Here is a 10,537-nt window from a genome sequence, read left to right as displayed (position 1 = left end):
TCATAAAATGAGTTTGGAAGTTTTCCTTCCATTTCTATTTTTTGGAACAGTTTCAGAAGAATAGGTATTAATTCTTCTTTAAATGTTTGGTAGAATTCCCCTGGGAAGCCATCTGGCCTTGGGCTTTTGTTTATTGGGAGATTTTTGATTATTGCTTCAATTTCCTTAGTGGTTATGGGTCTGTTCAGGTTTTCTATTTCTTCCTGGTTCAGTTTTGGTAGTTGATATATCTCTAGGAATGCATCCATTTCTTCTAGATTATCTAATTTGCTGGCATATAGTTGCTCATAATATGTTCTTATACTTGTTGTATTTCCTTGGTGTTGGTTGTGATCTCACCTCTTTCATTCATGACTTTATTTATTTGGGTCATTTCTCTTTTCTTTTTGATAAGTCTGGCCAAGGGTTTATCAATCTTATTAATTCTTTCAAAGAACCAGCTCCTAGTTTCTTGATCTGTTCTACTGTTCTTTTGGTTTCTATTTCATTGATTTCTGCTCTGATCTTTATTATTTTTCTTCTCCTGCTGGGTTTAGGCTTTATTTGCTGTTCTTTCTCTAGCTCCTTTAGGTGGAGGGTTAGGTTGTGTATTTGAGACCTTTCTTGTTTCTTGAGAAAGGCTTGTATTGCTGTATACTTTCCTCTTAGGACTGCCTTTCTGCATCGCAAAGATTTTGAACATTTGTGTTTTCATTTTCATTGGTTTCCATGAATTTTTTTAATTCCTCTTTAATTTCCTGGTTGAGCCATTCATTCTTTAGTAGGATGCTCTTTAGCCTCCATGTATTTGAGTTCTTTCCGACTTTCCTCTTGTGATTGAGTTCTAGTTTCAAAGCATTGTGGGTCTGAAAACATGCAGGGAATGATCCCAATCTTTTGGTACCGGTTGAGACCTGATTTGTGACCTAGGATGTGATCTATTCTGGAGAATGTTCCATGGGCACTAGAGAAGAATGTGCATTCTGTTTCCTTGGGATGGAATGTTCTGAATATGTCTGTGAAGTCCATTTGGTCCAGTGTGTCATTTAAAGTCTTTATTTCCTTGTTGATCTTTTGCTTAGATGATCTGTCCATTTCAGTGAGGGGGTGTTAAAGTCCCCTACTATTATTGTATTGTTGTTGATGTGTTTCTTTGATTTTGTTATTAATTGGCTTATATAATTGGCTGTTCCCATGTTAGGGGCAAAGATATTTACAATGTTAGATCTTCTTGTTGGATAGACCCTTTAAGTATGATATTGTGTCCTTCCTCATCTCTTATTATAGTCTTTGGTTTAAAATCTAATTTGTCTGATATAAGGATTGCCACCCCAGCTTTTTTTTTTATATTCATTAGCATGTAAATTGTTTTCCACCCCCTCACTTTCAATCTGGAGGTGTCTGTGGGTCTAAAATGAGTCTCTTGCAGGCAGCATATTGATGGGTCTTGTTTTTTTTATCCAATCTGATACCCTGTGTCTTTTGATTGGGGCATTTAGCCTATTTACATTCAGGGTAACTATTGAAAGATATGAATTTAATGCCATTGTATTGCCTGTAAGGTGACTGTTACTGTAGATTGTCTCTCTTCCTTTCTGGTCTAGGTTACTTTTAGTCTCTCTCTTTGCTTAGAGGACCCCTTTCAATATTTCTTGTAGGGCTGGTTTCGTGTTTGCAATTCTTTTAGTTTTTGTTTGTCCTAGAAGCTTTTTATCTCTCCTTCTATTTTCAATGATAGCCCGGCTGGATATAGTGTCTTGGCTGCACATATTTCTCATTTAGTGCTCTGACTATATCATGCCAGTCCTTTCTGGCCTGCCAGATCTCTGTGGATAGGTCTGTTGCCAATCTAATGTTTCTACCATTGTAGGTTACAGACCTCTTGTCCTGAGCTGCTTTCAGGATATTCTCTTTGTCTCTGAGACTTTTAAGTTTCACTATTAGATTTCAGGGTGTTGACCTATTTTTATTGATTTTGAGGTGGGTTTTCTGTGCCTCCTGGATTTTGATGCCCGTTTCCTTCCCCAAATTAGGGAAGTTTGCTGTTATAATTTGCTCCAATATACCTTCTGCCCCTCTCTTTCTTCTTCTTCTGGGATCCCAATTATTCTAATATTGTTTTGTCTTATGGTATCACTTATCTCTCGAATTCTGCCCTCGTGATCCAGTAGTTGTTTATCTCTCTTTTTCTCAGCTTCTTTATTCTTCATCATTTGGCCCTCTATATCACTAATTCTCTCTTCTGCCTCATTTATCCTAAGAGTTAGAGCCTCCATTTTTTATTGCACCTCATTAATAACCTTTTTGATTTCAACTTGGTTAAATTTTAGTTCTTTTATTTCTCCAGAAAGGGGTTCTCTAGTATCTTCCATGCTTTTTTCAAGCCCAGCTAGTATCTTTATAATTGTCATTCTGAACTCTAGTTCCAACATCTTACTAATGTCTGTATTGATTAGCCTCTTGTTCTTTTTCTGAGGTGAGTTTTTCCATCTTGTCTTTTAGTCCAGAGGATACTAGATGAATGAGAGAGCAAAATGCTAACAGGGTAACAACGACGCCAGAAAAATATACACTAAACAAATCAGAAGAGATCTTCCAGAAAGTGGTTGCTTTTCTGTTCAGAGAGTTGTTGCTATTCTTTTCTTTGATCTCCTGTTGAGTTTGTAGGTGTTCAGCATGGTTTGATACATCTAGCTGAATTCTTGGGACCAGACGAAATTTAGGTCTCCTACTCCTCTGCCATCTTGCTCTTCCTCTGACTATGTTCTCATTTTTGTCTCCCTTCCAGACACACTAGAGGCCAACTAGTGGACTGTTCTAGCCTTTTCTAGACCTTACCTATGCATTCTGTATATCCATTTGCTGTTGACTTCAAATTATCTATTCCAACTTTTTTTTTAGTCTGAATTCACTTTATTCATTTTTTCTTTTATTCTGCATTATTGTGAGCCACTTTAAATCCATTCTTGAATCAATTAGCAATACGTGAACTATCAACTAATAAACTCCTCTGAGTTCCTACTGGATAGCACCTGTATTTCTATTATTGCATTTATCACCATTTGTTTGTATTTACATGCCTGCCATTCACACAGGATGCATATCTTATTAATATTATTCTTTATCTCAGCACAATTAGAATGCCAAGCTAATAAATAGGTGTATAAATAAGTCTACTATATGGAACTGGTATCCCCAAATAAGTCTTACTAGTTCTATTTACTGAAATCATATTCTTTACTCTATTTCCAAAACACAGCCTTCTTTTGTTTTCTGACTTTTTCTAGTCTAATTTGTTCCTAATAGTGCTCCTTCCTTCGCCTCCATAGTAAATGTGTTCCTGGGATCACTTTTCTGCTTACACGGTCTACTCTGTCAATTTTATCCCTTTTTGTGGCTTTATAAAATTCCAGCCCACTTTCCCTAAGCAGCAGGCACACATCCAACTTCTCCTTGGACATATCCACACAATTAGCATCATTTCTCCAACCGAATTTATTATAGCTCATGGCTTGACACTTCCATTGGATTGCTCCTTCTCTGAAATTCCTTCTCTTCAAGGTTGGCATTTCCAGTGTCCTATCACCCACACCTGACCCCAGGCACTGATTATCATTTCATTCTCTTCTTTTACTGTTCTTTTCAATAACCAGTTTATCTATTGCTGGCTCCCTGAGGAATAAAACTTTCAACCATGTGCTAACTACTTGTGTTTCCTTGCACACATGATAGTTTCAGGTCTCCAAGACTTTGCTAACATCATTCTCTTTACCCTGAGGGATCCCTCTTCCCTTCCTCAGCCTTCCAGTAATGAAAGAACATAGATTTTAAGGTCAAATATACCCAGGTTTCAGTTTCAGCTCCACCACTTGGTGTTTCTGAAGCTTAAATGATAGAGAATGACAAACACTACTGATACTTCTTTTCATGAGAATCATTATCAAACCAACCTGTTTATTTAATTTGTGGGGGGGAAAATCTTGCTTTATTGGGAATTTTAAACTCCACTAAATATCTGTTTATAGTACTGAAACTTCATTGACTAATCTTTTACAGACAGTAACATAGATTTATATTCTGAATGAATTAAAGGACTTGCATAGGTTGTTACTATCAGCTATTCCAGAAAATTTAGAATAAATTATAAAGGATTAACATTTTATTTCATATTTTAATAAATGTAATCAAAGGAATCATTCTATCTCAGGCTAGTGTAGTAAGTAAGCAAATATTTTTATCCTAAGTCACACAGAGTAAAAAGTTGGCTCTGTGTGTGTGTGTATATATATGTTTAGTTGAGTCCAATGGCAGATTTCCAAATATATTTCTTGCTTGTAAGTGTTTTCATTAGAAAGTAGAAAAAACAGTTTTATTCTTATTGGCAGGTGTATTCTACATATCTGTTTATTCTAGAATTTGCAAACTGTGATCTATCCTTTCAGTCTGAAAATTGCAACCATGTATTTTAAAGGGCAGAGGAATCCTGGCACTAGAGTAATCACTTCTAGTGAGATGTAGTAGGTAGAGAAATGGTGTGGATATCACTATGACAATGAATAATTGATAGCACAGAAGATACTACAGATGAATCTAGGATGAGAAGAATCAATCCAAGAGATGCTCATTAGCTGCCTGTTGCAAAAAGAGCCAGGATGAGAATTTTCCTTATCCATTTCAGTTGGAAAACTTGAGCTTCACAAAGAGTAATAGTTCTCTTAAAATCTCCTTCTGAAATTCTAAGCTCCTAGAACCAAGAAGATAATAAGGTAGACCCAGAAGTGTCCTCATGGGTCAAAAACAATCTTTGATAACACAAAGGTCATAGTCAGTTAAAATTTGTCATTAACTCAGCTCTTTCTTTAAGTCATAAAGGAAAATAAATCTGTTGGAAGTTAATATATGAACTTTTCTATGATGGTGGAATTATAAGGTATTTAAATTATTTTATTTATGCTTAACTGTATTTTAAAAGTTCTTTTCAACAACTATACAAAAAGAAGAACTTTTAAATGTATCTTCAGAGATGGATATAGCAAAATTCTCTACCTAAAGCAAAAATATTTTCTGTCACTTTGACTATAGATTGCTAGTGATATGTATTTATTTATTTATTTATTTATTTATTTATTTATTTATGATTTTATTTATTTATTTGACAGAGAGAGACACAGTGAGAGAAGGAACACAAGCAAGGGGAGTGAGAGAGGGAGAAGCTGGCTTCCTGCTGAGCAAGGAGCCCAATGCGGGGCTTGATCCCAGGACCCTGGGATCATGACCTGAGCCGAAGGCAGATGCTTAATGACTAAGCCACCCAGGGGCCCCTGCTAGTGATTTTTAAAGGAAGTTTTCAACATCTTAGGGATGGAAATAGAAAAAAGTATACACCATTTTACATTTCAAAAAAGGAATGTGTTAAACTTAGTACAGTATATTATATCTAAAGTTGGGGCAATTCTTGCATTTTTACTTATAAATAATTTTCTTGAATTCCATGGAAATATTGAATGATATTTTTAAGGCACAAAACCAAGTTTACTTTGTCTTAAAGTTTCAAAAATTTGGAAACACTAAGTTTTTTATTTAGTTCAGAGCAAGAAAGCGTAGTAAGAGTAAATGGGATGGTAAGAGGAAGGGGATATTTTGGAAAGTACAAACATCAAAATATGAACCATAAATTCATTGTGTGACCTTGTCTCACATCATAACTTCTATGTTCTCTTGGTTTCTTTAAAAGAAAAGAGAGAGGAGGGTGCCTGGGTGGCTGAGTTGGTTAAATGCCTGCCTTTGGCTCAGGTCATAATCTCAGGGTCCTGGGATGCAGCACAAGGTCAGGTTCTGTGCTCAGCAGGGAGTCTGCTTTTCCCTCCCTCTCTGCCCCTGCCCCGCCCCCTCGTGCTCTCTCTCTTGTGCATGCTCTCTCTCTCAAATGAATAGATAAAATCTAAAGGAGAGAAAGAGAGAGGAGGGAGAATAAGGAGGAGGCAGAGAGAGAGAGAAGAACAGAGAGGAAGACACAGAGAGAGAGAGAGACTGGACTAAAATAAAAAAATGCAGTACCCTAGTGGCCCCTGCAAATATGAAATATTTATTCTGGATTCAGCCTTTCAGGGTTTTGTTTGTTTATTTTGCTTTGCTGACCTTTCTTGGCCACATGAAAACTCACTTTCAAATACCACCTACCACCTTCTTGAGCCTCATTTTCCCAGAACTTCTTGGCTGTCGCTCAGCTTCTGCATCCTCAAATGCTTCCTCCAAGAAAACACTCCAGAGTCTGTTTGAGCCAGACGTTCACTAGCAGCACAGCTGGACCTTTTGAGGGAGTAGAGAAATTACCATTTCGATGCATGTGTTTTGCAGCCTCCCTCTTAGGATTTGAATGCCTCTGGTAGTCCTTTGGCCTCAGGTTATCATAACTCAGGATCAGATTTAATTGGGTTTTTATTTTTTAACATTAAAAAGCAGAAAAATGCACAATTTGATGTGAAAACACTCTCACACAATATGGCAAATGTTAATTTTTTGTCATCTTTAACTCAGATTATATAGAGAGAATCAGACATACAACAGACACATGCAGATGCATATACGTATACACATATATACACTGGAGGTTCTATTTCATATAGAACAATGTAGTGTAACTGAAGGTTTCCTTTGTTCCTGTCCTTAAATTCATTACCCACTCTTTCCCTTCCCAAGCCAATGTCGAGATATTGATTTGATTTCTTCTAATCTATGTTCTAATGTTTTACATACATATGTATGTGTGTCTCCATTAATAATATATTGTATTGCTTTGTTTGTTTTGAAAACTTTTACAGAAATGCCATCATATAATTCGGCAAATTGCCTAACCATGTATTTTTGTAAGTGTTTTGATGTATATAAATTAGATTGTAACTGATGTCCGTGGTATGAATATATCACAATTTATTTACCCATGTTCCTATTGATGCATATGTATTTTGTCATTGTTTCTCCGTAACAAATAATGCTGCAAAGAATATTCTGGTTCACACATTTAAGAGTATGTTTACTTGCTGGGCCATAAGGTAAGCACATACTTGGTTTCAACAGATCTTGTCAAGATATTTTCTAAAGTGGTTGCACCAGTGTATATCCCATCAGTGAAGAATGCATGTTTCTTTTTTTTTTTTTTAATATTTGATTTATTTATTTGACAGAGAGAGAGAGAGACACAGCGAGAGAGGGAACACAAGCAGGGGGAGTGGGAGAGGGGGAAGTGGGCTTCCCACGGAGCAGGGAGCCAGATGGGGGGCTCTATCCCAGGACCCTGGGATCATGACCTGAGCCGAAGGCAGACGCTTAATGACTGAGCCACCCAGGTGCCCCAAGGATGCATGTTTCCATAGTTCCATACCCCTATCAGTGCTTGGCTTTGTCAAGTTTATTTATTTTTGCTGATACACTGAGTATGAAATTGCAGTATAGTTTTCCTTTGCAGTCCCCTGATTATTGTTAGTAAGGTTCAGTATCTTTCATTTCTTTGTTGATCACTCAGATTTTTCTCTCTTGAATTATTCTTTTTAGGATCTTTGCTCATTTTTCTCTGAGGATGCTTGCTTGCTTGCTTTCTTCCTTCCTTTTTCTCTTTCCTTCCTTCCTCCCTCCCTTCCTTCTTACTTCCCTCTTTCTTCCTTCTCTTTTACCTTCCTTTCCTCCTTCTCTCCCTTTTTTCTTACCTCTTTCTTCCTTCTCTTTTACTTTTCTTTTACTTTCTCCCTCCCTCCCCCATCCCTCCCTTCCACTCTACCCCTTACTTTCTTTTTTGCTGATTGTCAGGGATTTGTCATAATAACCTTTATAAAACCTCTCCAAATGTGATTTGTTTTTAATTTTGCTTATAGTGTTATTTGTCATACAGAGCTTCAAATTTCTATATAAGCAAATATAATAATGTATTTAAGTATGAGTCATCCCCTTGTGTATTTCTTAAGAAATCCTTTCTTACCCCAACTTTCAGAAGATGTTCTTCCAAATAGTCATCCAATTTTTTAAAATTCTTTTCCACATTTTGAAATTTAGCCCATCTGGAATTTATTTTATTTTACGGGTTTATGTAAAGATCAAATTTACTCTTTCCCATGGAGAAAGCCAATTGTTGCAAGATTATTTATTGACTAGTCCATCTTTTCCCCACAGAATTGTGTTTCGACTTCTATGTTATACAAGTTCTCATATATGCTTGAGACTCTTCTGGACTTGACTCTTTTATAGATCTTTTTATCTGTCCCAGTATCAAACACATTGTTTTAATTATGAATTTATAACAAGTCTTAATATTTATATAATGGATCTCCTGTCTTTTTTCTTCCTTTTTTAGAATTGTCTTGGTTATCTTGGCTGTTTACCCTTTAATGTGAATTTTAGAATTCATTTGTTCAGTTTCAGTAACAATCACATTACGGTCTTGATAAAAGTTGTATTGAACATTTGTAATATGTTGAGAACTCTGCCAATGAAAGTAGTTTGTCTCTTTCTGTTTATTCAAATCTACTTTATTTCCTTCGATAACATGTTGCCATTTTGTCAGTATAGTTTATGGGCTTCTTTTAGTATATTTAATCCAAGGAGCCATACAAGTTGTGTTGCTATTCTGAATAGAAAGTCTTTTTTATTTTTTATTTTTTAAGATTTTATTTATTTATTTGAGAGAGAGAGAGCACAAGAGGGGGTAGGGTCAGAGGAAGAAGCAGACTCCCCGCTGAGCAGGGAGCCCAATGTGGGACTCGATCCCAGGACTCTGGGCTCATGACCCGAGCCGAAGACTGTCGCTTAACTAACTGAGCCACCCAGGCACCTGAAAGTCTTTCTTAATTGCATTTTTCTATTAGTTATTGCTGTAACATAAGAACATTTTGGGTTCTGTTGCTCTATAGTGATCTTGTTTTATCAGCTTATGGATTATTTTAGATGTTCTATGCTAGAAAATTATAGTAAAGCAAATAACAGCTTTGCTTCTTTCTATCCAAAACTTATATATGTTATTTTCTTATCTTCTCTTCATCTTTGGATAGATCCTGTTTTAATGGTGAATAGCAGCCATTTTGTGGCTCTTTTCTTCCTGTTTCTGACTTTAATGAAGATGTGTCCAAAGTTTTGCCATAATTGTGAAGTCTGGTGAAGGTTTTTTGGTAAGATACTTTTTACCTACTTAAAGAAGTACTTCAATTATTAACTTGCTCATAAGTTAGTAATATTTTACAAAATTGATGTTGAATTTTATTAATTGCTTTCTTTGTGTTTACAAAGAAGATTTTATGATTTTTCTACAATTTCTTCTTACTAAAAATTTCAGAGATGCAGAAAAGATGAAAGACTATGTACTATCGGTTATCAGTGTCTACCATTTCCCTTTATTAGACTGGAGCAACTATGCTCAGCTACAGCAAGTGTTGGCTGTTAGTGGAGCACAGCTGCCCCTTTCTCCACAGAAATGCTTGCAGAAGTGCCTCTGCAGAAAGGCGACGTACCTCCTCCCTCTGCCCTTCACCCCTAACCCCACCCATTTCTCATATTTCCAATAGCCAATGTCCGCATGTTTTAGGCTATGAAAGGTCAGTTGCCTTGCCTCAAGGTGGACAGTTCTGAACTGTGATATATGCTCCAGAACTTCCCCAGTGGGCCATCAAAGATGGTTTGATCTGAGATCTCATCTTTGCTCAGCTCCTTACCCCTCACTGTACTGCATCCTTCTGTCTCTTACAATCTTTTCCAGCTGTAGAGAACCTACTACACTGTTGCCTCAAATCCTTCTAGGGAGCCTGACATAAAACAGGTTAGCTCAAGGAATACCCAAAAGTCCAATCGTTTACTTTGCTTTTGCTTTTTTTTCTCTTTCTCCAATCTATGTATTTACTTATAAGTGTGTGTGTGTATATATATATGTATATTGATGTACCTTTTGAAAGTGAGTCCTAGACATGATTACATTCAACCCTTTTATTTCATCAAGCAACTCCCATAGGTAAAGAGATTTTTGAACTACAACTTTAATATGATCGTAAGATTTTCATCTATTAAAGTTGTGAATTTTGATGACAGGTTCTCTTTTTTAACCGTTTACTTTCAAATGATGTCAATTTACATTAAAATTGTGAAAATTGTACAAAGATCTCCTGTATGATTTTCACATCATTTTGCCAAATGGTAACATTTCTTAATTACTTGAGAACAAGTTAAGGACATGAGAGTCCATTACTTCTTAACACTGTAGTGTGTATTGCCTAAAAACAAGAATTGCCTTCTACATAACCACAGTATAACCATCAAAATCGAGAAATTAGCATAGACCTAATATCATCATCTAATTCACAAATGCCATTCCATTTTGCCTACTGCCCTCATAATGCCCTTACAAGCCCAGATCCAATCCAGAATCATATGTTGAATTTAGTTATCACATAGCTTTCTTCAATTTCTTTCAATTTGACATGGCTTCTTAGTCTTCTTGCCTTATATTATTTTGATGTTTTCAGAGAATACAGGTGAATACTTTAAGGTGAGTTACTTTATCTTAATATAAGATATTTAATTT

This window comes from Mirounga leonina, unplaced genomic scaffold (genome assembly GCF_011800145.1).
Source record: "Mirounga leonina isolate KUSES-001 unplaced genomic scaffold, KU_Mleo_1.0 Mir_99, whole genome shotgun sequence".
Classification (NCBI taxonomy): Eukaryota; Metazoa; Chordata; class Mammalia; order Carnivora; family Phocidae; genus Mirounga; species Mirounga leonina.
This window is presented reverse-complemented; position numbering follows the sequence as displayed.